Genomic DNA, 7,518 nt, shown 5'->3' with positions numbered 1-7,518 from the left:
TACTAGTTTAGTTATTGTGTATGAGGGACATACTAGTTTAGTTATTGTGTATGAGGGACATACTAGTTTAGTTATTGTGTATGAGGAACATAGTAGTTTAGTTATTGTGTATGAGGGACATACTAGTTTAGTTATTGTGTATGAGGGACATACTAGTTTAGTTATTGTGTATGAGGGTCATACTAGTTTAGTTATTGTGTATGAGGGACATACTAGTTTAGTTATTGTGTATGAGGGACACACTAGTTTAGTTATTGTGTATGAGGGACACACTAGTTTAGTTATTGTGTATGAGGGACATACTAGTTTAGTTATTGTGTATGAGGGTCATACTAGTTTAGTTATTGTGTATGAGGGACATACTAGTTTAGTTATTGTGTATGAGGGACACACTAGTTTAGTTATTGTGTACAATAGAAAGGACATACAATATATAGGTTAATTCTTTGGAGTCTAAGACATTGGGGGAAAGGAGCTGCTAAACTGACATCTGGAAATGAAGGTTATACTATGGTTAATTTAGCTATTGGATTTAGAATTATAGGACCCCTTCAGGTATTAAAAACATACCTTACTATTAAAGCCCATATCACACTCATAAATTACCAAAATAAATCATCATAACAAACAAGATTTTTAAGTGTCTGTTCTAAATCTAGGAGATGTAAAAACACCTCAGGCAATATATGAATATATTTTTACACATTTTTTTATGTGTGTGGGGGGTTGGAGTAGGGGTTGGAGGGGGAGGGGGTTGGAGTATGGGGGGGTGGAGGGGTGGAGGGGGTTGGAGGGGGGAGGGGGTTGGAGTTGGGGGGTTGGGGTTTGGGGGTTGGAGGGGAGGGGGGGTTGGAGTAGGCACGAAACGATCTTCATACTTCCATTCGTTTTGTTAAAACCGGTACCGGTTACCGCCAGACGAGTCCAGGTGTGCAAATTTCAGATGTCCGCTCGCATCATACGTCTTCACCTCACTAAACACGCAAAACATATTATTTCTATAAGAGCCCCGGGAGCTGGTGACCAACACAATAACACACACTGGACTCTACCAACACACTAACACACACTGGACTCTACCAACACACCAACACACACTGGACTCTACCAACACAATAACACACACTGGACTCTACCAACACACTAACACACACTGGACTCTACCAACACACTAACACACACTGGACTCTACCAACACACTAACACACACTGGACTCTACCAACACACTAACACACACTGGACTCTACCAACACACTAACACACACTGGACTCTACCAACAAAATAACACACACTGGACTCTACCAACACAATAACACACACTGGACTCTACCAACACACCAACACACACTGGACTCTACCAACACAATAACACACACTGGACTCTACCAACACACTAACACACACTGGACTCTACCAACACACTAACACACACTGGACTCTACCAACACAATAACACACACTGGACTCTACCAACACACCAACACACACTGGACTCTACCAACACAATAACACACACTGGACTCTACCAACACAATAACACACACTGGACTCTACCAACACAATAACACACACTGGACTCTACCAACACACCAACACACACTGGACTCTACCAACACAATAACACACACTGGACTCTACCAACACAATAACACACACTGGACTCTACCAACACACCAACACACACTGGACTCTACCAACACACCAACACACACTGGACTCTACCAACACACTAACACACAATGGACTCTACCAACACACCAACACACACTGGACTCTACCAACACAATAACACACACTGGACTCTACCAACACACCAACACACACTGGACTCTACCAACACACCAACACACACTGGACTCTACCAACACAATAACACACACTGGACTCTACCAACACAATAACACACACTGGACTCTACCAACACACTAACACACACTGGACTCTACCAACACACCAACACACACTGGACTCTACCAACACAATAACACACACTGGACTCTACCAACACACTAACACACACTGGACTCTACCAACAAAATAACACACACTGGACTCTACCAACACAATAACACACTGTACTCTACCAACACAATAACACACTGGACTCTACCAACACAATAACACACACTGGACTCTACCAACACACTAACACACACTGGACTCTACCAACACACCAACACACACTGGACTCTACCAACACAATAACACACACTGGACTCTACCAACACAATAACACACACTGGACTCTACCAACACACTAACACACACTGGACTCTACCAACACACCAACACACACTGGACTCTACCAACACAATAACACACACTGGACTCTACCAACACACTAACACACACTGGACTCTACCAACAAAATAACACACACTGGACTCTACCAACACAATAACACACTGTACTCTACCAACACAATAACACACTGGACTCTACCAACACAATAACACACACTGGACTCTACCAACACAATAACACACACTGGACTCTACCAACACAATAACACACTGGACTCTACCGACACACTAACACACACTTGACTCTACCAACACAATAACACACACTGGACTCTACCAACACACTAACACACACTGGACTCTACCAACACAATAACACACACTGGACTCTACCAACACACACTGGACTCTACCAACACAATAACACACACTGGACTCTACCAACACACACTGGACTCTACCAACACAATAACACACTGGACTCTACCAACACAATAACACACACTGGACTCTACCAACACAATAACATACTGGACTCTACCAACACACACTGGACTCTACCAACACAATAACACACACTGGACTCTACCAACACAATAACACACACTGGACTCTACCAACACAATAACACACTGGACTCTACCAACACACACTGGACTCTACCAACACACACTGGACTCTACCAACACAATAACACACACTGTACTCTACCAACACACACTGGACTCTACCAACACACACTGGACTCTACCAACACACACTGGACTCTACCAACACAATAACACACTCTGGACTCTACCAACACACACTGGACTCTACCAACACAATAACACACACTGGACTCTACCAACACAATAACACACACTGGACTCTACCAACACAATAACACACACTGGACTCTACCGACACACACTGGACTCTACCAACACAATAACACACACTGGACTCTACCAACACAATAACACACACTGGACTCTACCAACACAATAACACACACTGTACTCTACCAACACACACTGGACTCTACCAACACACACTGGACTCTACCAACACACACTGGACTCTACCAACACAATAACACACTCTGGACTCTACCAACACACACTGGACTCTACCAACACAATAACACACACTGGACTCTACCAACACAATAACACACACTGGACTCTACCAACACAATAACACACACTGGACTCTACCGACACACACTGGACTCTACCAACACAATAACACACACTGGACTCTACCAACACAATAACACACACTGGACTCTACCGACACACACTGGACTCTACCAACACAATAACACACACTGGACTCTACCAACACACACTGGACTCTACCAACACACACTGGACTCTACCAACACAATAACACACACTGTACTCTACCAACACACACTGTACTCTACCAACACACACTGGACTCTACCAACACACACTGGACTCTATCAACACAATAACACACACTGGACTCTACCAACACAATAACACACTGGACTCTACCGACACAATAACACACTGGACTCTACCAACACACACTGGACTCTACCAACACAATAACACACTGGACTCTACCAACACAATAACACACACTGGACTCTACCAACACACACTGGACTCTACCAACACAATAACACACTGGACTCTACCAACACAATAACACACACTGGACTCTACCAACACAATAACACACTGGACTCCACCAACACAATAACACACACTGGACTCTACCAACACAATAACACACACTGTACTCTATCAACACAATAACACACTGGACTCTACCAACACAATAACACACACTGTACTCTATCAACACAATAACACACACTGGACTCTACCAACACAATAACACACTGGACTCTACCAACACAATAACACACACTGGACTCTACCAACACAATATGTCCCTCATACACAATAACTAAACCAGTATGTCCCTCATACACAATAACTAAACTAGTATGTCCCTCATACACAATAACTAAACTAGTATGTCTCTCATACACAATAACTAAACTACTATGTCCCTCATACACAATAACTAAACTACTATGTTCCTCATACACAATAACTCAACTAGTATGTCCCTCATACACAATAACTAAACTGGTATGTTCCTCATACACAATAACTAAACTAGTATGTCCCTCATACACAATAACTAAACTACTATGTCCCTCATACACAATAACTAAACTAGTATGTCCCTCATCCACAATAACTCAACTATGTTAGACCCTCTGTGTGGATGTCAACCAACATGTAGCTGGCTAGCACACTGGACTCTACCAACACAATAACACAAACTTAGACTAACACTGCAACATACAGGCACACTACATATGCTCACACACACACGTATGCTCACACACACACACACAACACACGCACACGGATAGTGATGCCACTCACACACAGACAGAGTCTTTCACACTCTCCAGACACGTTGCTACTGTTTATAATCTATCCTGACGCCTAGTCACTTCTACCCATACCTACATGTACACATTACCTCAAATACCTCAACTACCTCGTACCCTTGCACATTGACTCTGTACCGGAACTCCTTGTATATAGCATTTTTATTGCTATTTATCAGGTAACTGTTTTATATATTTTTTATTTGCAAATGCTTTTACTTTTTAACTCTGCATTGTTGGGAATGGGCTCGTAAGTAAGCATTTTCCTGTGAAGTCTAAACCTGTTGTATTCGGTGCAGGTGAACAATACAATGTGATGTGAGTTGATGTACTATACCTCGTGTAAAAAAAACTAAAACAGAGTAGACATTTATATCTGAGACTGACTAAAACACAGAACCATCCCTGTATGGGTTATCAGGTTTAATCAACAAGACAGGGTCAAAGTTATCAGGTTTAATAGGCAAGACAGGGCCAAAGTTATCAGGTTTAATCAACAAGACAGGGTCAAAGTTATCAGGTTTAACCAACAAGACAGGGCCAAAGTTATCAGGTTTAATAAGCAAGACAGGGTCAAAGTTATCAGGTTTAACCGCAAGACAGGGTCAAAGTTATCAGGTTTAATAGGCAAGACAGGGTCAAAGTTATCAGGTTTAACCGGCAAGACAGGGTCAAAGTTATCAGGTTTAACCGGCAAGACAGGGTCAAAGTTATCAGGTTTAACCAACAAGACAGGGTCAAAGTTATCAGGTTTAACCAACAAGACAGGGTCAAAGTTATCAGGTTTAAAGGGCAAGACAGGGTCAAAGTTATCAGGTTTAATAGGCAAGACAGGGCCAAAGTTATCAGGTTTAATCAACAAGACAGGGTCAAAGTTATCAGGTTTAATAGGCAAGACAGGGTCAAAGTTATCAGGTTTAACCAACAAGACAGGGCCAAAGTTATCAGGTTTAATAAGCAAGACAGGGTCAAAGTTATCAGGTTTAATAGGCAAGACAGGGTCAAAGTTATCAGGTTTAATAGGCAAGACAGGGTCAAAGTTATCAGGTTTAATAGGCAATACTGGGTCAAAGTTATCAGGTTTAACCAACAAGACAGGGTCAAAGTTATCAGGTTTAACCAACAAGACAGGGTCAAAGTTATCAGGTTTAACCGACAAGACAGGGTCAAAGTTATCAGGTTTAATAGGCAAGACAGGGTCAAAGTTATCAGGTTTAACCAACAAGACAGGGTCAAAGTTATCAGGTTTAACCAACAAGACAGGGTCAAAGTTATCAGGTTTAACCAACAAGACAGGGTCAAAGTTATCAGGTTTAACCAACAAGACAGGGTCAAAGTTATCAGGTTTAACCAACAAGACAGGGTCAAAGTTATCAGGTTTAACCAACAAGACAGGGTCAAAGTTATCAGGTTTAACCAACAAGACAGGGTCAAAGTTATCAGGTTTAACCAACAAGACAGGGTCAAAGTTATCAGGTTTAACCAACAAGACAGGGTCAAAGTTATCAGGTTTAACCAACAAGACTGGGTCAAAGTTATCAGGTTTAACCAACAAGACTGGGTCAAAGTTATCAGGTTTAACCAACAAGACAGGGTCAAAGTTATCAGGTTTAACCAACAAGACAGGGTCAAAGTTATCAGGTTTAACCAACAAGACAGGGCCAAACAGGTTTAACCAACAAGACAGGGTCAAAGTTATCAGGTTTAATAGGCAAGACAGGGTCAAAGTTATCAGGTTTAACCAGCAAGACAGGGCCAAAGTTATCAGGTTTAATAGGCAAGACAGGGTCAAAGTTATCAGGTTTAATCAACAAGACAGGGTCAAAGTTATCAGGTTTAATCAACAAGACAGGACCAAAGTTATCAGGTTTAATAGGCAAGACAGGGTCAAAGTTATCAGGTTTAACCGCAAGACAGGGTCAAAGTTATCAGGTTTAACCGGCAAGACAGGGTCAAAGTTATCAGGTTTAACCAACAAGACAGGGTCAAAGTTATCAGGTTTAACCAACAAGACAGGGTCAAAGTTATCAGGTTTAACCAACAAGACAGGGTCAAAGTTATCAGGTTTAACCAACAAGACAGGGTCAAAGTTATCAGGTTTAAAGGGCAAGACAGGGTCAAAGTTATCAGGTTTAAAGGGCAAGACAGGGTCAAAGTTATCAGGTTTAATAGGCAAGACAGGGTCAAAGTTATCAGGTTTAACCAACAAGACAGGGTCAAAGTTATCAGGTTTAATAGGCAAGACAGGGTCAAAGTTATCAGGTTTAACCAACAAGACAGGGCCAAAGTTATCAGGTTTAATAGGCAAGACAGGGTCAAAGTTATCAGGTTTAATAGGCAAGACAGGGTCAAAGTTATCAGGTTTAATAGGCAAGACAGGGTCAAAGTTATCAGGTTTAATAGGCAATACTGGGTCAAAGTTATCAGGTTTAACCGACAAGACTGGGTCAAAGTTATCAGGTTTAACCAACAAGACAGGGTCAAAGTTATCAGGTTTAACCAACAAGACAGGGTCAAAGTTATCAGGTTTAACCAACAAGACAGGGTCAAAGTTATCAGGTTTAACCAACAAGACAGGGTCAAAGTTATCAGGTTTAACCAAGAAGACAGGGTCAAAGTTATCAGGTTTAACCAACAAGACAGGGTCAAAGTTATCAGGTTTAACCAACAAGACAGGGTCAAAGTTATCAGGTTTAACCAACAAGACAGGGTCAAAGTTATCAGGTTTAACCAACAAGACAGGGTCAAAGTTATCAGGTTTAACCAACAAGACAGGGTCAAAGTTATCAGGTTTAAAGGGCAAGACAGGGTCAAAGTTATCAGGTTTAATAGGCAAGACAGGGTCAAA

The 7,518-nt window shown here is 41.7% G+C and overlaps 1 long non-coding RNA gene across 1 annotated transcript; it reads left to right on the top strand.

Annotated features, from left to right (window-relative positions):
* Positions 1-3,540: 3,540 nt before the first annotated feature.
* Positions 3,541-6,759, top strand: LOC127922173 (uncharacterized). Its single transcript, XR_008110580.1, has 3 exons — positions 3,541-5,256; positions 5,289-5,387; positions 6,603-6,759. It is a non-coding gene; the product is annotated as an uncharacterized LOC127922173 (long non-coding RNA).
* Positions 6,760-7,518: the final 759 nt, after the last annotated feature.

Source organism: Oncorhynchus keta, unplaced genomic scaffold, assembly GCF_023373465.1.
Source record: "Oncorhynchus keta strain PuntledgeMale-10-30-2019 unplaced genomic scaffold, Oket_V2 Un_contig_24838_pilon_pilon, whole genome shotgun sequence".
NCBI lineage: Eukaryota > Metazoa > Chordata > Actinopteri > Salmoniformes > Salmonidae > Oncorhynchus > Oncorhynchus keta.
The sequence above is the reverse complement of the archived record's forward strand: the minus strand, read 5'-3'. Positions and strand labels throughout refer to the sequence as shown.